The 25,868-nt window shown below is 39.7% G+C and overlaps 1 protein-coding gene across 1 annotated transcript in view; it reads right to left on the reverse strand.

The window, feature by feature from the left end:
- CCDC192 (coiled-coil domain containing 192) overlaps positions 1-25,868 on the reverse strand; it is a 216,078-nt gene that overhangs the window by 67,148 nt on the left and 123,062 nt on the right.

The following is a 25,868-nucleotide window of genomic DNA, read 5'->3' on the forward strand; positions in this document are numbered from 1 at the left end:
GTGAAATAGTCAGAGCTTTGATTCTAAGTCATTCCTCCCCAATACTATAATGGTTTGCTTTCAAACAAACTCTAAAGTGTGTAATGCGACCACCAAATGCTGATGTTTTCCAATATTTAACAAGGGATCCATATGGGGAAAATGTCAAGAAAGGGTCAAGCATAAGAATGGTTTTTAAGCAGTAGTGAACAGGAAATGCTTTGCTATAAAATAATTTGATTTATGAGATCGAAATCTTTGGGAGAACTGCATTAGGAACTTGTTACATAACCAAAGGATTCACCTCAAACTTCATGACTCGAAAGTTCCTTCTAGGGTTTCAAAGTAGATTTAATTTGATAAAATTGGGTTTATCTGCAACTTCAGAGAAGCTGTCTGTTGTGAAAAGTGCTGCATTTGCACTTTCGTGTTGCTTTTGTGTAACTACCTTTCCACTGAAAAGCTCACCTTGCCAAGTCTGTGTGGGTTGGTAATTAGGAAGCCCAGAAAATAATCTACTAACATTTCTTATCAGACATAAATCTTGATATAGGAAAGGGATGGTTTTTGCCACTAGGGAAGGCCTCTGAAGGCAGTATACTCAGACAACAGGAAACCACTCTTCTTGAGAGTAACACCAGTAAAATCAATTTATCAAAAATGGGCTTAAATAGAAACAGGCCTTTCATTTCAAATCCCTTCATTTCACTTTTTGCTTTGCTGCCAGTACAACTATATATGTCGCCCAGAAGATTTATGAGAGCTAAACTTTTGAGAGATCATCCAGATCAGGTTGTCTTCCAGACCCAAAACAAGAAGATCAGGACTTCACTAAAGCTTAGTTAATGGCATAAACGTGACTAAAAGAAATGTTACTCAAAGGGGAATGCTAGTCATGGAACTTCTTTACGGGGAGGTGAAGGGTAGAATTTGGTAGGGTTCAGCCAGCAGAATCCAGGTGACAGGTGCCCTGAGCCACAACCCAGATGCCTGGTTTCATGGCAGTACTTGTAAAGAGGTAGTACTGATTATTAGGAGGCATCCACTCTGGGTGTCAGGCATGGTGCTGGCCAGCTGTTGAAATACGAAGGCTGATAAAGTCTCTGTCTCCAAGCCATGAAGACCTTCTAATTCCCCTCTTCTGAGCCTCTATTTGCTAAAAGCCTTCATAATTTGGCTTGTCATATAGATTAGTTCAGGAGAGACTGAGCTGACCAAGAAATATGTCTGGATATTTAACAGCAGGACAGCTGTGTTTCTCAATTATTAAGCTGGCATAATAACATATAATTTCATCTCTTGTGAGTTGGTTTGGGTCAGCTTGTTCATGAGGTCCTCATCTGTCCCAGGCCTGCGGTGACAGCACCTTGTGAGGCCCTGGATGGCCACCATGACCTTTCCTACTCAAAACTGTTTCATGCTCAAATTCCTACACTTTCTTTTTACCAGTTAGAACTCTGGAGATATAGAGTAGGAGGAAGGGCGCAGAAATGAAAATTGGAAAAGTGGAGAGAATGAGGGAAAATAAGGCAAGACGGATTGTGAAAGGAGTGCTAGAAAGTGTCCAGAAAGAACTAACAGTGATATGCATGCTGAAATATTAAGGACTGGGTGTGCTGATGAGAGCAAACTGCACTGAATGCGTAAATAAGACAGTTTGACAGAGAAACATAGATACACGATAAACCAAAGATAGTAAAATGTTCCCTGTAGAATCTAGTTGTTGAGTTATATGGTGTTTACTATATAATTATTTCAACTTTTTTGTATGTTTGCAATCTTTCTTTATAAGATATTGGGGAGAAAGAACTGAAGATTTAGCTTCCTTACATTGCCCCTCCCTTAATTCTTAATAAATGGTATTCAAATTCTCAAATCATGTCACAACTCTTCATATGCAGATATTTATTTTTTTCTCAAAGTATGCATTGACAGTAAATAAACACAAGAAAAAATAAATGCAGTGATGTGAGAATTAGTGAACAGTCACTAGGAGCTGGCATGGTGTCTGTCACTAAGAAAAAGTCTTACCAAGCTACATTTTCATTTTGATGGAATAACTTGATGGCTAGAATGTGGGAACTCAATGGACAGACACAGGGTTTCTCAGTATCAGTTAAGAATTTCAGCTTTCTAGGTATAAATTTTAACTCCTTTTAAAAAAATATTCAATTACCAGACCCCTTTGCTCTCTGTCTTTTATGGTGACTGTATGTTCTGTCCCTGTATATTTACCTTATTATCTGAGAAAGAAATTAAGACTATGTAGTTTAGAGAAGACATTACATACACAGGGCAGTCATGGCAGTTGACTTTAGTTACAAGGGACTATTCAAGAGGAGAGGAAGTTGAGTCCAACAATGTTGTTCTCAAGAAACCATGAAGAACAATGGGTAGAAACCATGAGGAGGCAGATGCTGGCACAATATGAGAAAGCACCTCCAACCACCAGAACAGGATAGGATGCATCCTGGCAAAGACCTTCTGCTCTGGGAAAGATGAAGCAGGGACCGGATGGACATCTTCAGGCAGGCCCCTAATGACCTGTGGGACCTGGGTTGAAAGGTCATTGGAAGTTCGACCTACCTCAACTCTTTCCACTTCTTGCTTTCTCCAGCTCCCCAGGGGCACAGCCCATAAGTGAATGGACATCTCAGCTCTCAAAGCCTCCAGGGTTGGTATAGCTGGTACATTTAAAGATAATTCTGGTATTTGTGAGAAGTTGGATAAGAAGGCCAAGAAAGCCTGTGGGTCCCTTAGAATTCAAGAATAATGTGACTCAAAATGTACAAACTTTATTATTTAGCTATAAAAGAGAGGAAAATGAAATTTAAATTAAAAATTGGGTAAACGACAGATTGGTTGTCTAAGGTTTCTATTGAGAACTTTTGATTACTCAGACACATTTAAAAATAGTTCAACATCTTCATCTTTTTTTCTTCTTTTCTCCAGAAAGAACTCTGTATGCTATTAATTCATAGCTTTAACCAAGCCCTTTGGGCACTTCGAATAATTCAATTTGCCAACATGTTTTTTATTAGTCATAGACATCAAATGATTTCAGCAACAGTAATATTTTCCTCGCTGTTTGGTGTTCATTAGTCAGGCAACCCAAATGTTGTATTTGAATCTAATGCAGTCTGTTATGGTCTCCTTAGTAACTAGGAATTCTCTTTGGTAATTACTGAAAGGATAGGAAGGCTTTATAGCTTGGAGGTAAATTCCTATTACTGTGCTCTTTTCCTACTTCTCCTACTGGGTGGAAAGAGGGAGGAAATCATGTATTTGTGCAATGTTTTGAAAAGGAAATATCTATTCATATCGTATTGCTGAATGGCTTGCATGATTCCAGTCAATGAGAATTAGAAATAACCAGGGAACTATTCATAGAAGATCGTCAGCACAAAGTTGCCAGCACTTTGTTTAAAATTTCTGGGTATTTCCACATACTTTAAACTGTGGCAATTACCCAATCGCCTGGCCCATGACATTTCTAAGCCTTAGATTCATGTCCTAGGACTACTGTGGGGATCCAAGGACATAACACAGAAATGACAGTCCCCAGCACCATGCTTGCTGTGTGGGAGTTATGTCTTTCTGGTTTTGTGTTACTCTTAAAATACATTAGAGAAAGTTTCAATTCTTCACTAAAACACTAAGTATCTTTTCTAAGCATCTTTTCTAAGGATACTTCAGTGTTTTAGTGAAGAGTTGAAACTTTACATAGAATAAAATGGGAGTTGTCACACTTTACAGAAAATAAAATTTGTACTTTATTGAAAGCAGGACGTTTCCTTTCTTCTTTTTCTTTTAAGAAATTAAGTTTTCTGCATGATTGCATTGATCTCCTCCTCACTTTGGATGGGTAGACAAAACTTCACTTAATGGTCTGAAAGCAGACATGCAAATAGCCTTGATTCAATCTCCTGCCGGAGCTGGCCCAGTGCCTAGGCAAAGTCAGTGGCTGCCTGCGTGTAATGTTGTGAGGAGCACTCTAAGGCACTGCCTCTTGCTCCTCACAGCAGCTCTCTCTTGAGCCTGCCAGGGCAGAGCTTCCTCCCACTTTGTCTGAACTCTACTCTGTCCATCCCAGCCTCCTCCTCTTAGCCTGTATAACAAAGGGGTTTTGTCTTCAGTGGCCCACTAAGAAAATGCTCTCTACCGAGGACATAAAAGAGAATTTGGTTTGAATACAGAAGGTAAAGATAGGTTCTTCCTTGCATTTCTCTTCTAATAGCCGACCAATAATAATGAGACTTATAATAGTGATAGAATTTAGATACAACTTGTCCTTAAAAGTCAATTTTAAATGTTTCCTCAGAAGAATAGTTTAAAGTCTAAGGATGACAAATATGTGTCATATATGTTCCTTTTCAGTCCATGGCAAGCCTTTGATTTGGGGATTCTTTCACCCTGTGTTGCTCCCCTGGATTCACAACCCTTTAGCCACATTTTCAGCAGCCACTACCCAATGATGAAACCTAACTCATCTGTGTTCTTAACTCTCTATCTAGAAGAGAAGGTTGAGCTGCCAGAGAGTTCAAGTGGACCTCATCCTTGTTGTACAGTGAGTAGACAGCTAAATGAACTTGAACCACAGTCTTTTTATTTCAGATGTTGATTTTTCTTTCCAGTGACAACATGAGTCTGCGTTAATCAATAGCCCCATTAGGTTTTTAAAAGTTACTTCAAGGTAATTTAGAAAGGCAATGTGGTGACTTGGTTGTCACCACAAAAAATTCAGCATTGAAGTGTGCTGATGAAGTGTGATGGCATTTATTGCATGGTCTGCCATGATATCTCTAGAGAACCTAGGAAATAAAGGGAGGATTTGACAAACCCAGCTAAGGGCACTCTGAGCCAGGTATTGTTCTTTCCCCTTGATATCTCTCCTCAGAAGATCCTGAATTGCTTCTGGTTACTGTGACCATTCTGTTGAATCATCTTAAGTGAAAGAATGGATGAGAGGAACTTTTCTTACAAATGCCTTGAATAAAAAACAATGACAAATGCAAGGCATAGCTTTTTCTTATTTAATTTGATACCGTTTTGGGGAGCTAGTTGATACACAAACTCTTAGGACTCACCCTAACCTTGACCCAGAGCCTGACCCCACATGACCACTGGTAGATGCTTGATGACCAAGAGAGTCAGAGCTTGTAAATCAAAGCTAACACCTTTCAGTTCTTTGCAGTAGCCCTCCTGTTTGAGTCCCGACTCACCTTATTTTATGTTGCAAAATGCTATAGAAATATATTATAGTTACCCCTGAAACACAATAGGTTTGGGATTTATAATAAAAAGAAAATGAAATCCTAGTAATTCAGCAAACAACCCTACTCATTATAGGGGAAGAATTTGCCTATAGTTGGAGCCAACTCTTAGTTCTTTCCCTCTGTAGGATAAATAGTTATCACAGAAATTTGCCAATGAATGTTCTGCTTTTCAGGATGCCTGTATGTGTTTATTGAAGAGAAACTACAAATTAATATAAGATGAAGATGAAGAGATAACCTTACACTTGGGGTGAATTCCGGTGATAAGATAGAACTTTCTAATAGTGGGGTTGTCAAAAACTTGTCATGTTTTGCTGTAAAATATGGTGCTCTTCCCTCCCCTGCACGTGGTAGACAGGCCATTGCTGGGAGTGTTCCAGAGAGATGCTAACCGTTATCTGAGAATGTTATATGTACTACTTTTTTCTTTCTTTCTTTTTTTTTTTTTTTTTTTGAGATGGAGTTTTCCTCTTATTGCCCAGGCAGGAGTGTAGTGGTGTGATCTCGGCTCACTGCAACCTCTGCCTCCCGGGTTGAAGTGGTTATCCTGCCTCAGCCTCCTGAGTAGCTGGGACTACAGGCACCCACCATCACCCCCAGCTAATTTTTTGTATTTTTAGTAGAGATGGGGGTTTCACCATGTTTGGACAGGCTGGTCTCAAACTCCTGACCTCAGGTGATCCACCTGCCTTGTCCTCCCAAAGTGCTGGAATTACAGGCGTGAGCCACTGCGCCCAGCCTCATTTCATTTTTGTAACAAGCTGATGAAGTAGAAGTATTATAAATCCTATTTTTAGATGCAAATACTGAGATACAGAAAGGTTTAAGTATCTTGGCCAAAGTGAAACAGTGAGTCACAATTTAAATCTCTGAGATCTATCTCTACACTTTGCCTTCTATCACTATGCTGTGCATGCCTCAGTATCTTACCTAGCATTTTACATTGTGGGGAGTTTTGAAAAGTGGGCATTTTAGATTCTTTTTTTTTTTTTTGATGGTCTTTCTCTGAGACTAGAGGTGACCCCACCATGCCCAACTAATTTTTGTATTTTTTGGTAGAGACGGGTCTTCACCATGTTGCCCAGGCTGGTCTCAAACTCTTGATCTCAAGTGATCTGCCTGCCTTGCCTTCTCAAAGTATTGGGATTACAGGCATGAATCATCACACTTGGCCAGGGCATTTCAGATTCTATACACCTATTTTAAAGCAAGTGAAAGCAGTGTCTAACCTCTGACCGTGAAGTCTTAAAGATGTGGACTTGACCACTCAGCATGAATTAGAGTCAAATGGAATCATCAAACCTTGGATGACACAGAATTGTATGCCCTTTTAGAGGACAAACTGTCCAGCATTTTGAAGATAGAAAAGTAGAAACAGCAAAAATGAAATAATTTTTCAAAATTCATTAATATAAAGCTCCAAGAGGCAGAACTCAGAGCCAGGTTTTTTTGATTCCTTGTCTGCTGCCCCTTCCCTGACCCCATATTATGCTGCTCCTTGGCCATAAGAACTGAAGAGCAATGGGATGGGTATGTCACGGGAATCTGGAGTGGGGCCTAGGATTCCTCAAGTGTAAGGTTACAGTATCAGAAGCAGCAGGACTTTTTGGCAGGCAGCTTTTACCAGGGAGGACTGGAATCAGGTCCTTTTATGTAATATATATGGACAGGGAGAAAGGTCCAGGAAATTGATAGAATGGTCTAGGCAAATAAGATCTTGCTATCCTGAAAAAAATGGATCAATGTCTATTACTAAACCTGTTTTCATAGAGCATTATGCTATATACCATATTCAATAGTAAAAAAAAAAGACACCCCAACACATTTCTGAGATTAACAAGGTTCTACTTGCAGGTTCTTTCCTTTGGGTAATGCTCCTGCATCTTTTTACCCAGTAAACACCAATGAAGTTGATAGTCAAGAGTTTTGAGAAAGAAAGAACCTAGCATTCAATAAACAAGTTTTCATATTACTGGCTGAGCACAGCAAAGAACAAAACTGAGAACTCAAGCAGGTCATGCAAAGAGAAAACATAGACCAAGGAAATCTGGTAAAGCCAGATCTCCTCTTGGGTCTTAAAATCTGAAATCACACCCTGAGAACAGAGAGGGAAGTACACCGTCACACCTAGAAGTGCCTGGCAGGAAGCTGTTTTCCAGTCCAATTCCCCCTGGGGACAGAAAGCGCCCAAAGGGCCAAAGCTATATATGAAGCAATTTCAGTTTCTCAGCCCCACCTCTACAGTTGTTGGTATAATATCATTAGCAAACATCTGTAAGAAGTGATGTGGGTGGAAGAGCACAGAAACCAGAGAGGATAGAATTTACAAGTGGTGAGAAAGAATTCTTCTCACATAATTACAAAAATAATGAAGAGCAATAACTTTGTAATCGGCCCAGATACTTGGCTTTTTCTGTGTCCAGCACTCCCTTTGAACTTGACTGAAGCTGTCTTCCGGAAGAAAATTAACAGCTATTGGCCATCTGTGACTTATCTGGGATCAAAAAGCAAAAGTATGTGTTCAAGGACTGGAAAATTGAGGTACTGACGCACTAAGGTACTTAATTCACCTTTAGGGTTTTTGGTGTAGTAAGGAAAACCTGATTAAATTAACTTTCCCAATGAATATTCTTCTCCCTTACAAACCCCACTCTGCCCTGAAAGCAGTGAAATTACACGGGATACAGGTACAACAAAGTACAAGAGCTGGCTTTAAAACAACTTTCAAATGAGAAAGCAACTGAAGTAGAGAAAAGAAAAATTATCATAAGAGGAGAAAAGATGCTTATAATAGCATGAAATAGCTTCACACACTGTACAGGAGAAATTAGAGAAAACAGCCAAGTGGGAGGTTTTCTGTGATATGCACTATTTTCCCGTAAAATACTATATTTTTAAAAACTGCAGCTTTCGTATGGCAGAGTTAATTTAGACATTTACAGAAGAAATGTCTAGGTTTAATGTGAAATGGACATGATCTCATATAAACAGGTGTTTTCTGTGTTAAAAGTAAAGGAGTATGTGGGTGAATGTTTTGAAAACTGCTGAGTTGCATGGTGTTAGTTAATAGTGTTACTGATATTAATATTTTAGAATCTTTATGTTTATAAGCAGAACTTCTGAGAAAGTGATTGATCCTTGGCAATGAATCATGTGAGCACGTGACTTCACAATATTATCTGTAAGTTGAATATTACATAGCTGCAATTAATGAGTCAATTCTTTCATCTGGTGTGTGTCTGGAAACAAAAAATGGTTTTGTAGAGGCAAGAATCTGAAGCTAAGTTTTTCCCTAAGAAAATGTAAAATTTTCCATCAGCTTCATTAGAAGCAATGTTTGACTGTTAATTTGACTAAAGATATTAAATGCTTATGGAAAAATTACTAAATATTAAAGCATCAAACTTGGCTCCTGGCTCAAGATGTGGCTTTCCTTTTTGACTCTTTTACATGAGAGGGAATATTCACTAGAATATCAAACTGACTGGGAAATGTAAGCAGTGAGAAGCTGATGAAGCGGAGGTCTTCTTCCTTGGGATAGTCATAACCACGTAGTATTGCTGAGCCACAGAACTGGTGCTACGTGGTCTGCACATACTGAGAACAACAACTTTTATCTAGAACCGCAGACAATGTTCAACAGTTTAGTTGTTATTGCTGCCCTGAAAGCTCTCTGTTCTTGAATTTTCTCTTCTCAGTTATTTACTGTCACACAGGGAGCACCATAATATCAAAAAAGGCTCAGCAGGGCAGCAAGTGCCATTACAATTCTGTCCTGTTCTTTAATTAGAGAAACCAAGTTCCTCGGGGTACTATAGGCACAAAGCAATGAAAGGAGTTGATTTTCAAATAAAACATATGGTCTTGACAATGATAGATGTAACCCAGTGATGAAAGCTGAACTACTTCAAGTTCATTTAGCTACAAGACAAGGTCATTTTGGGGGTCTCATTGCAAACGTATTTTATAGTCCCTCCCAATTCTGTCCATAGTCCTGCGATTTTATGAATGTGTACTAAAGATATTTGATCTAGTATGGATGACACTGTAGTCTGTGTCCATTTGATGACAAGAAAACCACGTTTCCAGTACTGAAGCAAAATCACGCCTTATTTTTCTGAATTAAAACCTTATAGTCTAACAGTCTGACAATCATTAGCTTAACTTCTCCCTTCAGCTTTTTTGTAGCTCCTGTCCTTGACCATTAGGGAAACCTACACCCTAAACTTTTAAAGGTGATTTTAAAAATCTGAAATACCACAGCTGAAAACTTCTTTACTAAAAGGTATCAGTCCTGCTATGTGGAATAGTTCCCCTGCACTTGGGGAAATGATCTGAACATTAAGCAGTATTTGCACTCTAAATCAAGTTTCATTTCTCATACTCAACATTTCAGCTGTGACTTTATTTTTTTTTCCTCCCCTCTTCAGAGAAGCTTTTTGTTCGTGTTATAAAGCCATGTTTCACAGGTGGAGAGACAAGAATATTTAGATTTTTATATAGTTATTTCTAATAGTCCTTAGAACAAAAGTTTAATTTCAGAGTGTGATGTTGCAAGTGAATTGGGTTATATGTTTGCAAGGCGAGGTTGCCAAAACATGACCCAATAAAAGAAGTACTTGATACTTGTAAATAGCATGTACACAGTGAGAGAGGGAAAGGTGTGGTGGTAATGTGAACTTTTACTATGGAGATATTAGTAAGTTTCATATTGCATATTTTAACAAGTCTAAACAATGTCCTTGCTCTAAAACAAATCATCACATACAGATTATTCTTTGGTTTTGTTGGCTTCAGGAACTCTCTGGTAAATTTACTCATCAGCAAGATGTCTTACCTAATTCCATTACAAATCTAGCACTGAAAAGACAGCACATGAATCTGAACTCCCAAGCAAGGATCTTCAAGTAGATCTCAGTATCCTTTCTGGTAGCCCACTAAGCCTGTTTCCTTCAACACAGGCTCATTTCTGGGAGATATGCAGAGATGACAGGTAGGGAGGGAACTTGTGGATTTGGCTTAAAACCTCTTGCCTCATCTCTCACTAGTGACTTGTGGTGTCACAACTTCCCTGAGTCTGAGAATGTAAAATTTAGGCAAAATTATATGAGTTGTTCATAAAGAGAAGTTTGAGGATTTCCCAGAATAGATAAATGATGGTTTTCCTGTTGTGGTTCTGACCCAGAAAACTCAAGGGAGTCATATTTAATCAGTTCTGTTTTGAACTCAAACTTTCTTTTTTTTTTTTTTTTTGAGACGGAGTTTCACTCTTGTTACCCAGGCTAGAGTGCAATGGCGCGATCTCGGCTCACCGCAACCTCCGCCTCTTGGGTTCAGGCAATTCTCCTGCCTCAGCCTCCTGAGTAGCTGGGATTACAGGCACGCACCACCGTGCCCAGCTAAGTTTTTGTAATTTTTAGTAGAGACGGGGTTTCACCATGTTGACCAGGATGGTCTCGATCTGTTGACCTCGTGATCCACCCGCCTCGGCCTCCCAAAGTGCTGGGATTACAGGCTTGAGCCACCGCGCCCGGCCTGAACTCAAACTTTCTAATCATCCTTTGTAATAGTGGAAGCAAGAGTGGCCTGAAACAAGACCACTCAGATATGAAAATATTTGGTGCCCAGAAAGACATCCTTGATACACCCTGGATTGAAACTGATTTCTTCGAGGTAAAAGTGAGGCTAACCCAAGGCCAGCCAAGATTCTATGAAACTAAAGCTCAGGAGATGCACAGCAAATACATACTTTTTGACTGTTTAAAGGAACAAATAGGTGAATTATATACTCCCTAACTTTGCTCACATATTATGCATCAAAGTTGAAAGTGACTTCTACTTGCTCTAATTTCAGTTTTATAGTCCCTTATCTAAACTGACAATGTCAATTACTCTGAGTCACAAAGGAATTTGACTTTGCAACGAGAATACTTTTTTTTTTTAATTGTGATTTAAAAATGCATAACATAAAATATACCATCTTAACCATTTCGAAGTGTACGGTTCGCTAGTATTACATACAGGCACGTTGTCGTGCAGCTAATTTCCAGAAAGTTTTCCTCTTGCAAACTGTCCATACACATTAGACAACAACTCCCCATTTCCTCCTCCTTCCAGCCTCTGGCAACTAAAATTCTGCTTTCTGGTTTTATGTATTTGACTCTTCTAGGTACCTCATGTTAAGTGGAATCACACAGTATTTATTTTGTCATTGACTTATTTAACTTAGCATGATGTCTTCATTCATAATTTACTCTCCAGCAAGGTGTCTTCTGTAATTTCATTGCAAATCTAGCACTTCATTTATATGAAGTCTGTTGGTACCATGTGCCAGAATTTCCTTCCTCTTTAAAGCTGAATACTACTCTATGGTATGTATATGTATTGTTGATTCATTTGTCCATGGATAAATACGTGGGTTGTTTCCATCTGTTGGTTACTATGCAGAAGACATTTCTTGAAGTAGTGATCATGGTAGCACAATAACCTACAGTACTTGCCTTTTCCAAATTAACTGAAACTTTTCACCTTTTAATTATAAATTTCATTCTCTCTTCCTAAAAATACTTACTTTTTTTTTCTGGGTGCCAAAGTTCTTTATTTGAAGGAATGGTACAAATCAAATAATGTAAGTGAATGTTTTGGTACAATTTATAGAAAAGGTAAAGGAAACCCCAGCATGCATGCACTGCCTTGGTGACCAGGGAAGTCACCCCATGGCTGTGGGGAAGTTAGCCTAAGGTTTAGCTTTCATTATCACTGTCTCCCAAGGTGTGCTTGTCAAAGAGGTATTCTGCCAAGCCAGATTACGATGCTCCTATCTTGTGCAAGTTGGTCATGTGGTCCCTCAATTCTTTGATAGATTCCACCTGCTCATTCAGGTAATGTGTCTCAATGAAGTCACACAAAGGGGGGTCATTTTTGTCAGTGGCCAGTTTGTGCACCTCCAGTAATGACTGATGCACATTTTTTTCCAAATGTAATACACACTCCATCGCATTTAGCCCGCTCTCCCAGTCATCATGTTCTGGTTTCTTGACATCCTGAAGGAAGATTCGGCCGCCACCTCATTGGTTCTGCAGCTTCTTACGTTTCTTGGCAAGTTCCCTCACCTCATAAGATTGGTGAAGAAACAAAAAACAAAAAACTTTAAGATGGACATCCTGGGTCCTATTCCTAGAGACTGATTCATCAGAGCTAAGGTGGAACTCAAGTTATCTGTATTTTGGAGAAACTTCCTAGGTGATTGTGTTGCACAGCCAGATTCCAGAACCCTAGTAGTAGTTCTCCAACATAAGGAAATGTAAGAATCACATGGGGGACTAGTTAAAATACAGATTATTGTGCCTGATCATAGAGGCATTTGACTGGGAGAAGACCCTCTCAGAAAGTTGCATTAAATATTAACAAACATGTTTTATTATTTAACAAATACTCACAAAACATGTTGGTTAATATTTAAGAAGAGAATTAAAGGTAACCTGTAAATTATAGCTTTTTCTATAATTTAGTTTGTCTACATAAACATCTCAGGCACAAAATAACTCATGGATTTCTACTCAAGGGATAGCTCTTTCTCCATCCTAAGGAAAAAGGCAGTTGGGAATTAGTAGTCACAATAATATAAGCTCCATGAGGACACTGGCATTGTTCGTTGGTGAACAGACAAATGCCCCAGGTAGAGCTTCACGATTCAGTTTTTCATTTAGTACATCTATACTGAGCACAATTTTTATGTCACAGTGCTTTTTTTCAAGCACACACATTGTCAAAGGATTTGAGCCCCTAGATCGTGATTTAATGTGACTTTATTTTATTGTTTTCCTTCCCTTATGAAATATTAGCTGGCTCCTTTATTCTGAATACAGCTGCAAATTGTGGACTTGATTTTTTCTCTTTCTTCTATTTTTCTAGCTGTGAAATGGTCGTATGAGTTCATACAGTGACTGGGCCTTTCTTCTCTTTGTTCTTTGTAAGCTGGTGCTATGAGTGGGTAAATGCCTCATGCAGTGACGTATAAAGCCTTTATTTGTTTATCACAGATAAACTTAGCAACCCAGGGAATACTGGGATAAGCAAGACAATCGTAGTCTCTTCCTTCATGGTATTTAGAACGTAGTTATGGAAGCAGACTTACAATAATCACACAGATTCAGTCAGTTGCCAATTGTGACAAGTATTATGAGGGAATGACACATGGCATTCTGAGAGCTTATGATAAGAAAAGTGACCTCATTAAGGAAGTTAGAAACGATTTTCACAGTTGAAAGAAACCTTAGGGATAAGAGGCATTAATTAGGTAATGCAGGGAGAAAAGAGCGTTAAGGCAGAGGAAATACTGTGTGTAAAGGTCTTACAGTGGAAAGAGAAATGCTGAGTACCGGGGCCTGGATGGAATCCAGCGGGCCTCCGGCAGAGAGGCTGGGAGTCTGCAAAGACAGACAGAAGCCTGGCACGTGAGGAAGCAATGGGAGGTGATTGTAATGATTTATGCAGGTGGTCAATAGTATCGAATTTATAATTTAATACTAATATTTATAGTGGTTAACATTTATTTAGTGCATGCTGTGGGCTAGGTGTTGTTCTAGGTGTTTTATGTGTATTAACTCATTTACACAAATAGCAGCTCCATGAAATAATTTTTATTGCTATTCCCATTATACATATAAGCAAATGGAGACTTGGGAGCTGTCACCCTGCATAATGGTTAATTTTATGCATCAACCTGGCCAGGCTATAGTGCTCAGATGTTTGGTCAAACACTAGCATGGATGTGCTGTGAAGGTATTTGTGGGTATGATTAACATTCATAATCAGTTGATGTTAAGCACAACAGATTACCCTTCATAATGTGGATGGGCTCCATGCAATTCTTTGAAGGCCTTAGGAGCAAAGACTAAAGTTTTCTGAAGAAGAAGCAATCATGTCTCAAGAAAGCAACCTAAAAACCCTGCCTGAGTTTCCAGCCTGTTGGCTCATCCTGCAGATTTAGAATGGAAAATTGCAACATCAACTCATTTACCTGAGTTGCCAGTTTACTGGTCCACGCCACAACATTCAAACTTGGCAGTCCCCACAATCACGTGAGCCAATTTCTTAACATAACTCTCTCTCACTCTCTTATATGTATAAAATATATATGTACGTATGTCTTATTTGCTGTGTTTTCTCTGGAGAACCCTAATACACTCTGGTTTCCATGTAGAGAATAAATTTAAGTAGGACAGAATGGATTCAGGAACACCAGGTAGGAAATTAATTCAATAACTTAGTCATGTTATGATGAAACCAGAGTAATAATAGCAGAAGCTGAGAGAAGAGTCAAGAGTTAACATTAACAGAGTTTGGTGCTGGTTTGGATAAGGGTGGGAAAGGTGAGGGAGGTATTCAGGATGAGTTCCAGTTTTGAGCTTACAGCTGGGAGGACTATAGTGGTACACACTGAGTTGAGGAACCATAAGAAGATCACTGATGTAAGGTGGGGAAAAGTTTACATGTGAGGTGCAGTGTTATTGTTGGTATCATGGAGATGTAGCTCGATTTGAAGAATGTTGAATTATTTGAGTGGCTTTTGAGATTTCCATACGAATGCAGGCATATTTTGTTTTATTGTGCCTTACTTTATTGCCCTTCTCAGATATTAGATTTTTCACTAATTGAAAGTGTGCGGCAATCTTATGTCAAGCAAGTCCATTAGTGCCCTTTCCAATAGCATGTGTTCACTTTGCCACATCTTGGTAATGTACAAGGTTAATGTTGTTTTCATGCCTACTCATATAACATCCATTCTTTAGCACATGGATCAAGAAGTAATTTTGACTTTCAAGTCTTACTATTTAAGAAGTACATTTTGTCAGGCTATAGCTTCCATAGATGGTGATTCTTCTGATAGATCTGGGCAAAGTAAATTGAAGGCCTTCTGGAAAGGATTGACCATTCTAGACTAATTAAGAATGCACATGATCCAAGGGAGAAGGTCAAAATATTAACATTAGCAGAAGTTCGGAAGAAATTGATGCCAACCCTCAAGGATGACTTTGAGGGATTTAAGACTCCAACAGCGGAAGTAGCTGTAGATGTGGTGCAAGTAGTAAGATAAGTAGAATTAGAAATGGAGACTGAAGATATGATTGATTGCTGCAATCTCATGATAAACCTTGAACGAATGTAGATGAGAAAGATTCTGTGAACATTGTGGAATGACAAAGTAGGATTTCGAATATTACCTAAACTTAGATGACAAAGCAGCAGCAGGGTGTGAGAGGATTGACTCCAGTTTTGCAAAAAGCTCTACTATGGGAAACATGCTATTAAACAGTGTGGCATATTACAGACTCTTTCATGAAAGCAAGAGTCAATCGGTGCAGCAAACATCCACCGCCACCACCACCCTGACCAATCAGCAGCCATCAACACTGAAGCAAGACCCTCCACCAGCAAAAAGATTACCACTTGCTGAAGGCCTGGATGATTCTTAACACTTTTTAGTATTAAGAATATTTTTAAATTAAGGTGTACATGTTGTTTTTGTTATAAAAGGTATGTCATAAAAGTTATGCTGAAAACTTATGTTTACATTGTTATAAAAGTTGTTTACACTATTCTATCATTTGTTAAGTGTGCAATAGTCACAAAGCCATAAAGTTACTGCACACTTAATAAATGATAGGATAGTGTAAACATAACTTTTATATGTACTGGGAAATCAAAAAAATTACTGTTACTTAATTGCATTATTTACTTTACTGTGGTGGTATGGAATCAAACCTGCAATATCTCTGAGGTTTGTGTGTATGTGACTAGGAATTTGGCTATATGGGTGTGGTGCTCAGTCAAGGAGGTCTAGGTTAGATATACAGGAGTCACCCCTTACCTGCAGGGGAGACGTTCCAAAACCCCCAGTGGATGCCTGAAATTGGATAATACTGAACACTATAGATATTTTATTGTGTTTTTCCTATACTATACATACATACCTATGATAAAGATTTACTTATAAATTAGGCACAGTGAGAGAGAAACAATTATTGATAACAAAATAGAAAATAGAAAGCTGTAACAATATATTGTAATAAAAGTTATGTGACTGTGGTCTCTTTCAAAATTATCTTACTGTACTGTGCTGTGGGTAACCAAAACTGCAAAATAACCGTAAATGAAGGCATTTAATTGCAGAGATTGTCTATGGAAACACCAGAGAGTGAAAAGAGAAAAATAGCATAGGATTGAGCTCTGAGGAACTCAAGGCTTTAATGAAGGTTCAAGAGGGATAAGCCTGCTGAGAGAGAGAATGAATGGAAGGATGGGGGTTTGGAGGAAGGAATCAAGAGAGTGCTATGGCATGGAACCCAGAGGAATAGTATTTCTCGAAGGATGTGATCAACAGTGCTGCATGCTGCTGAGTGGTCAAATGCAATATAGATAGGTTCAAATAGTTTCATGATAAAGGTGCTATGGTGTCTTTGGGGAGCTGGGAATAAAGTCATTGAAAGGATGGACTGAAAAACAAGTCGTGCATAAATACATAAACAGACATCTTTGGAAGTACACAACACCTGGAAACAGCTGTTACCTCTAAGAAGAACTATGGGGCTGAGGGAAGGGTTGAGAGGAAAAATTCTCACTCTGGATGCTTTTTTTTCCCTTTTGGACAGAGTTTCACTCTGTTACCCAGTCTGGAGTGCAGTGGTATGATCTCGGCTCACTGCAACCTCTGCCTCCCAAGTTCAAGCAATTTTCCTGCCTCAATCTCCTGAATAGCTGGGATTACAGGTATCCACCACCAAGGCTGGCTAATTTTTGTATTTTTAGTAGATCCAGGGTTTTATTCACCATATTGGTCAGTCTAGTCTCAAACTCCTGACCTCAGGTGATCTGCCTGCCTTTACCTCCCAAAGTTTTGGGACTGCAGATTGGAGTTCAAGACCTCCTGATGCTTTTAATGCTTTGAATATTGTACACTGAGAATGTGTTATCTGTTAAAATTGTGAAATTAAACAAAGGTGGCTGAGTTTAGCAAATGGAGTCGGGAAGCATAGACAACTTGTTAAGAGTGCTTCGTTGGAAAAGGGGTATGTGTTTGAGAAAGAAGAATTTTAACATTTTTACATCATTACATATATGGAAAGTAATGGTTGTAAGGGATAGTGAGGATCCCATTCTGGATAGTATATAGGGCATAGATAGTCCCTGGAATAAGGTGATAGTCTAGTTGCTGAAACTTCTACTGGTATTAACTTGGTAGAATATTCTGGTGGAGGCTAAACATCTGCGTTGGTGCAAAGATTCAGACTCTTTCAGCATGGGGGTAACAACACTGACAATGAACTGGCTTGCTGCAATGAAGCTTACAGAGAATAATGGATAACCGATGACAGTTATCAATAGTCAAGAACTAAGTGTGAGGGCCACCAGGCATCTTTAGTAGCTTATAGAGTGTCTCTCCCTCCTGTTATGGTAAAATAGCTGCAGTGAGGAGCAAACTCAGAGTTTTATAGTCAGAATTGCTAAGCTTCAAAGACAACAGATGTCTCAGCTGAGGCTCTGATTGAGACAACCTGGGACCCCAAAACATGGGATGGACACATCTGGGTGAACGCCACAGAAGTTTGTGGCTCTGAAGACTATCCTGACCCCTCAGAGTGTGTACATGTTACTGGGTATTCCATATAACAGCTGATACTTCCCCCATGTGAGAAAATACCTCTCCTCCACAAGGCTGAACAGGTACTCCCCTTAAGAGCTACACCCACCTTTTCTCCTATCATGTAAAAACAAGGTAATAATCAAACATATGCTTTACACTTAAAGAAAAAAATTGTGAAAATGTGAATAAATTAAATCAAATGCAAAATTAAGCATGATTTTACATATATCTTTAAAAGGATGATACATACATTTGAAGGGGGGGTCAAGGAGAGGAGGCATGCATGATAGGCAGTAGTGTTTGCACTCTGGGGTTGGTATCATGGAAAACATTTTGAGCACAAACTAAGCATTATTAACTTCAGCAGAGAGGTGACCATAAAACCTCTCTGCTGTTCAAATTTAATTTTAACTGTTAAGTTTTGAATGGTTATAAAACTGGTTTAATTTTTTATTACCACAAATATTTACAACCCTCAATATATCACAGAACACCTACAATCCATTCTTGGAACACACAGTATTCTGGCACACCAGCTGGTAAACTCTGAGACAGAACAACAGCTAGACAGATGTGTGGGCTCAACGTAAATCATTTTTCTTAGTTATGTATGCATGTGCAAATGTTGACAGAGCGAACCATCTCAAAAGAAAAGAAAGCAAGATAGACATGAATAGTTGGTATATGAACAGATAGTTGATATTCCAAGATTCTTGAGCTAGTGGGAGGGGATCTGACCCAAAGCTAGGTGAATGTTGGTCTCGAAGAAGTAGGTACACAGGTTTACATGGTGGTAGGAAGGTGAATCGTCCTGTCTGATAACATTTTGGAATAATTTCCTAATCCCTGTCCGGGGTTCTTAGTTGTAAATCATAGACACCAATTTAATTAAAAGAATTTACTGCTGAGAAATTTGGAGAATGAGATTGGAAAGCAGTCCAAAGACAGGGGAGATTTGCAGAAGCCAGGACAAGCCTCCAATCTTTCGATAGAACTAGTCTAGAGTCCCAGGTGGCCCAGCTTCCAAAGCCTCCATGGCAGCACCAGGGATAGGTGCTTCTTGTTGCTTCTGCAAACCCCTGCCTCCAATGCTTTGTTTGTTTGTTGTTTTTTTGTTTTGTTTTGTTTTTTGTTTCTTTGAGACGGAGTTTCTCTGTCGCCCAGGCTGGAGTGCAGTGGTATGTTCTCAGCTCATGGCAACCTCCGCCTCCCAGTTCAAGCGATTCCCATGCCTCAGCCTCCTGAGTAGCTGAGATTACAGGCATCCGCCACCATGCCTGGCTAATTTTTGTATTTTTAGTAAAGACAGGGTTTTGCTATGTTGGCTATGCTGGTCTTGAACTCCTGATCTCAGGTGATTTGCCCACCTCAGCCTCCCAAATTGCTGGGACTACAGGAGTGAGCCACCATGCCCAGCCCTCTGGTGCTTTGGAAACTGGAATTTGCTACTGCCCCAAGGAGTTCTGAATTCACAGTGCAGTGAATGTACATCTGACTGATCATATTCTTTCATCCTGGCTGCAAGGGATGTTATCCTGCTTATATGATGGGCTCTGCTTTCCTTGAAGACCTATAGAATTGAGAAATCTCCTATCATAGGTAAGGGGTTCCAAATTCTGGGAAACTAAAATATCCACCAAGATGTCTACTGCATGCCATGGAATACCTTTGTGGGAAGCGTAAAAGATGCCCATTGAGATAGATGTATCCTTGTGCATTAGCCCTGGGAATACCTTTAATATAATTTTAAAAATTACTTTCTTTAGGAGAATCCTTTCCTGGGTCAAGGCTCTCAGTTAGACCAGCAGAATGAAGCTGATTTTTAGTCCCCACTTGCCCCTGAGCTGGGTGTCCTTGTCCAGATATATTAGATGTTCCTGGTGGCGCTATACCTGCCAGAGATAAGGGGATTAACTGTGATCACATGAAAAGAAGGGACAGATTCAGGCGGCGGCACTGATCCCAAACTCTATAATCCATAAGGACTTTATTTTACAACCAGCCTTAAAACCATAAGCTATTATTGCTTTGCAGTCAGTTAGCAGATGTTATCAGAAAAGGCAGATAAACCCTCTTTGATTTCTTTGGTTGTCGTAATTCTCCAAGTGTGGATCTGAGTAAGTGCAGAAGTCTGATAGGTATAATAAATGCAGTTGATCTTGTTTTCACTCAGGACTTACTTGAATTTTCTCAGTCCTATATTAAGAGATTCTTCTTCACAAAAAAATTTTCTCAGACTGGAAAATCCTGAGCTATAAGTCTTGATCTAGTTTAGGAAACAGGACTGGCTTTAGGAAAAGATATTACTGAGAAGTTGAAGATTTGTTTCTGCCTCCTCGGCCTTGTATCTCTCCCCACCTCTTCAAGAGCCTCACAAATCTCTAACCGAAGTCAAGCATAAATTACTCATTTGGTTACATTTCAATTTTTTACAAGCCACAGGAGCCTAAGGCCAAAAAAAATGAATCTCTAATGATGGTATTTATATACTTGTAGGCAGTAAAGGAAGGTTCTCTCAGGGTTGATGAAATCACTCTTGTCCCAGGAGAGCCAACCCTTCCTACATGCTGGAATTCCTGAGGCTGTCTTCCAGACATTCTCTCGAACAGAGGTGAGCCAGGCTGGGCAGACCTCAGGAGAGCACCGTAGATCAGTGTGGCTGGTTGAAGTCAGCATCCAGACCCTGTGACTTGTGGGCTGCTGATTTGGGAGTGCCGAGGAGGTGGGAATCCTGGCTGTAGAACTGGGGAGAAAAAGATAGTCTATGCTTACCAATTTCAAGTATTCAATATCCTTTTTTTTTTTTTTTTGAGACAGAGTCTTACTCTGTCACCCAGGCTGGAGTGCAGTGATGCAATCTTGGTTCACTGCAACCTCCACTTCTTGGGTTCAAGTGATTCTCCCACCTCAGCCTCCTGAGGAGCTGGGATTACAGGCACCTGCCACCACATCCTGACAATTTTTCTATTTTTAGTAGAGATGGGGTTTCACCAAGTTGGCCAGACTGGTCTCAAACTCCTGACTTTAAGTGATCTGCCTGCCTCAGCCTTCCAAAGTGCTGAGATTACATGGGTGAGCCACCACACCTGGCTATATAGACAGCATTTCTAATGTTTACACAGAAGCCTTTCTGTCAGAGTAGGTAGCGAACTACTCCTTTTATATAGTTTATCTTCAATGTAAAATTTACATAACTTATATCTTTTCAAATTTAAATAATGGATACTGCCTTTTCTTCCCAGAACGACCTAATGTCTCTGAAGTAATGAGAGCTAACACTTATTCAGTGCTTTCTGCATGTCAGATACTATTCTAAGCATTTTACATAAATTAACTCATAAGAACAGATAAGAATTTTATGTGGTAGAGACTCTTATTAGCCTTTTTATTTTGCGGTAGAGTAAACTAAGGCAAAGAAGATAGGCCCAGGTGAGTGGCAGAGTTTAGGTGAGACGTCACATCTAGTAAATGCAGAGATGGGTTTGGAATCCCTGAAGAGTTATCCGGACTTAATTGCTATTGTTGGACTGGCTTCAATAAGGAAAGCTGCTTAGGCTTTCCAGGAAGAAAAGATGAAGACTAGAAGTAAGGTCAGGAATTGGATAGCCAATGGACATCAGGTAACCACAGACCAAGAAAACAAAAGTACAGAAATGCAAACAGACCTGGGGAAGGAGGAAGTTCCAAGTTCACTCTCAAGTTGGGCAATGGTTAAACTCCTCTGTGTTCCATCAGTTGTGAAGTTGTTTTATTACCCTCTGAATAAAAGGACCGAGCCTCTGGGACCATGTAAAAGGTTTACTACAGGACTGACTCCTGGACACAGAAATGCTTCACAGACTGCAACAGTAAGAGAGAAACAGGGCCATGCTTAGGAGCAGCAATAAGAAAACTGCAGCCACTCAAGAGTTTGGTCACCAAACAGAGAGGTAAAGAAAATTGCTGTAATCCCAGCACTTTGGGAGGCCAAGGCAGGCAAATCACCTGAGTTCAAGAGTTCGAGACCTTAGGGAGAACTGTGGGGATCGCTCCCGTGTGAGGCCCCTAGGAAATGGGCCTTGCCATACAGTAAGCCTGAGCCCGGACACAGATCCCCGGTTGGGGGAGTCGAGCTGAGGGACAGTAGGAACCAAGAGAGGGACTATGCTATTCAAAATAATTAACAGACATTACTTTATGGATATGAGGACTTGGGAGGCATTGTGTCCACTTTCGGTTCCTTATGGTTTATTGCTTCATTGTGTTCATTTTGGATCCTTGCTACATTCGTTGTAAAATATTAACTTCAGTATTTACAGTTCTTACTGGGCATAACTTACTTACTGGGCATAACTTACTTACCTTGTGACTTAAGTATTTGCACTTGTTAAGTATTTACTGGGCGTAACTTACTGAGCGTAACTTACTTAGTGGGCTTAACTTGCTTACCTTGTGACTTAAGTATTTTGATCTGACGTAAACAACATTAAGCAGAAAAGTATATAATGGAACCTATTGCAAAAATAAAATTGCTGCATGGGCATAGCTCATGTAGTCCTCCAGACCTCGCTCTTTTTCTTACTCCTTTCTTTCTGCACATGCTGTCTTCCAGGTTTGGGACCCTCTCGCTGGACGAGATTCCCGGGCTCGCGTTCAGTTCACAACAGAGACCAGCATGGCCAACATGGTGAAATCCTGTCTCTACTGAAAATACAAAAATTAGCCAGGTGTGATGGTGAACACCTGCAATCCCAGCTGTTCAGGAGGCTGAGGCAGGAGAATCGCTTGAACCTGGGAGGTGGAAGCTGCAGTGAGCAGAGATTATACCACTTTGCACTCCAGCCTGTGTGACAGAGGTGAAACACCATCTCAAAAAATAAATAAATAAAATAAAATAAAATAAAGTGTTCTTTTATTGTGGAGATATTAAAGGAAAACCAATTATAGGAGATATATGTTCCTTCCAAAAGAAAATTGGGAGTTAAGAGTAGAACACAACCCAAAAGGTCAGACCTCTCTCAGTCAGTTCTTGTTATTACCTGTGGTATGGCACTTGGGTGCTAGTGTTAGAGATGTCAAGCTCAAGTTTTAATGAGCATCAGTGATGGCTCCAGCATTTCTAGGCAAGAGGCTTTCAGAGCACAAGTAATCCAGATGGAAGGTGCAGCCAGGCACTGGTCTCAGACTATCTGTCCAGGAAGTCCACTGCTGTAATTAAGTTAGCATGTTTTCATCGGCAGTGGCTTGAGGGATGAGGGAAGTTTACTCTCTAAGCTACTTTTTGGTGCTACCACTAACAAGTGCTCTGCAAAAGGAATGTCCTTGATCTCCTAACAACTTCCTCCAAGGCTTCTCAAAGACAGTCAGTCTGTGTGCATCCCTGCACACTGCTCAGAGACAACATGCGCAGGCCACATTGCTTAACCAGCCAGTCCGAATTCTCTGGCTGTGGAAAACTTGTTCACTTCAATCCTTAATAGGCTTTTTTTTTCTTCCTTTTCTGGGAACACAAAACACATTGTTCAGCAGAAACAAATTTGTGGCCCACAACCAAAGTAGACAAGATATGGCAAATATGCTGAAGGGCCTCTCTGTTTTCATTTGGATCCCACTCCTGTCTGAATCTCAATTTCTAGAGAGAAAAAAGGGCAGGGGGCGGGGGGCGCATGAGGAGTTGGAAACAAACAGGCTCACAAAAGAAAGAATCTTATAATCACAAATTGGTATCTGCATCTAAAAGTTTGATGGATGTTCAATTTTCCTTTACAAATGGTATAACGACTTACATTGTACTGAGCAGGTATTTGAGTGCCTATATCCTAGCCTATCCTGTTTCTGTTTTTGTTGCTGTTTTCTAGAGACAGGTTCTCACTCTGTTGCCCAGGCTGGAGTGCAGTGGTGAGACCTTGGCTCATTGCAGCCTCAACCTCTTGGGCTCAAGCAATCCCCCAACCTCTGTCTCCCAAGTAGCTGGGACTACAGGTACACCAACATGCTGGGCTGATTTTTTTTTGTTTTTGTAAAGACAGGAGTCTTGCTATGTTGCCTAAGCTGGTCTTGAATTTCTGGCCTCAAGCGGTCCTCCTATCTTGGCTTCCCAAAGCACTGGATTACAGGTGTGACCCACCATGCCCAGTCCTATTTTTAATATTATTTATTTATTTTTAGATGGAGTGTCACTGTGTTGTCCAGGCTGGAGTACAGTGGTGCAATCTTGGCTCACTGCAAACTCTGCATCCCAGGTTCAAGTGATTCTCCTGCCTCAGGCTTCTGAGTAGCTGGGATTACAAGTGCCCACCACACGTCCTGGTAATTTTTGTATTTTTAGTAGAGACAGGGTTTCACAATGTTGGTAAGGCTGATCTTGAACTAGTCCTGTTTTTTAAATAAAACTTTTATATTTTGTTAATCAAAAAGGTAAAAAATGACATATAGCTATTTTGACTTACTTTAGTTATGAGGGAAGACAAACATCTTATCTGTTTATACATCATGTCCATTAAATATGGACATACTGGGTTTAAACATTAAATTTGCTGTTTTCTCTTCACTTTCTACCATAAAGTTCCATATTTTTTGAAAATAGGTCTTTAAAAGAAATACTGTCAGCAACAAAAATATAACAGAGTATTCTCTATGTGAATTTCAAGGGAAGAAGCTCCTTGGAAGATAAGTTAATAAAGGAGGAAAAATGTGAAAAATAATTTTGATTTTATCAGATAGCTAGGAGGCAAGGACATTTTAAACAGAGGAAACAACATGAAAAATGGCATGAGATTGTGAAAGTATGGGTCCACCTTGAATGGGCAAAAGTGCATAGTGGAAAGTAACAAAACCCAAAGCATAGCAAGAGATCAGATTGTGCAAACTCTTAAAGGTTACACCAAGGAAATTGGTTCTGCAGACAATCATGGGTCATGCTTTTAGCCACTAGATGGACATTTGGAAGTAACACTGGACTGATGGAGAAACTAAACGTGGACCAGTTGAGAAATGAAAAAGGCGTGCACAGAGGGGGACTATGGAAATATTAATCAACCTTTTTCCAAGATAGAATTGATAGAATGTGGGAACCCATTAGTTCTAGAAATGGGGACAAGGGAGGAATCACTGATGTTTCCCTGTTTCTTTGCTTTATTGACTAGGTGAATGAAAACACCTTTAATTAAAATGGGCACTATGGCCCTGTGCAGTGGCTCACACCTATAATCCCAGTGCTTTGGGAGGCCGAGGTGGGTGGATCACTTGAGGCTGGAGTTCGAGACTAGCCTGGCCAATATGATGAAATCCCATGTCAAATAAAATACAAAAATTAACTGGGCATGGTGGTAAGCATCTGTAATCCCAGCTACTTGAGAAGCTGAGGCACCAGAATCGCTTGAACCCAGGAAGGGAGGTTGCAGTCAGCTAAAATTGTGCCATTGCATTCCAGCCTGGGTGACAAGAGCAAAACTCCTTCTCAAAATAAAAATAAAAATAAAATAGGCACTACAAAGAAAGATAACATTCTTTTGTGGGCATAACGGGTATGTGGGGTGAAAATAGGTGCAAACTAAGTCCTATTTTAACCTTTAGATGCCTGTAAGAAGTCAAGGAGAAGATTCAGCCTTGTTTCATGTATTCATTCATTCAACAAACATTGTTTTATTATTGAATGCTACTTATCTAGGCCCTATTCTAGATTTGGGGGGACCATTGTAGGAAAGACAAAGTGCTGGCTTTTATAAAGGTTACATTCTACTGAAAGTAGCTGGAATATTAATTTCAGGACAAATTTATGATACACAGGAATGCTATCTTACACCTTGGGTAGAGTGAAGTACGTAGAAGCCCTTTGTACAGTTAATATGTACAGCATGTATATGTCCCTCTTGACTCAGCACAATTTTTTTTCATGCTAAAATAAGAGTTATAGCCTTGTTTAATTGCATATTGTTGTTTATGTCTATCATCTATTGCTCGGTGATAGAATCTTCATTTATGACAAA

This window comes from Callithrix jacchus, chromosome 2 (genome assembly GCF_049354715.1).
Source record: "Callithrix jacchus isolate 240 chromosome 2, calJac240_pri, whole genome shotgun sequence".
Classification (NCBI taxonomy): Eukaryota; Metazoa; Chordata; class Mammalia; order Primates; family Cebidae; genus Callithrix; species Callithrix jacchus.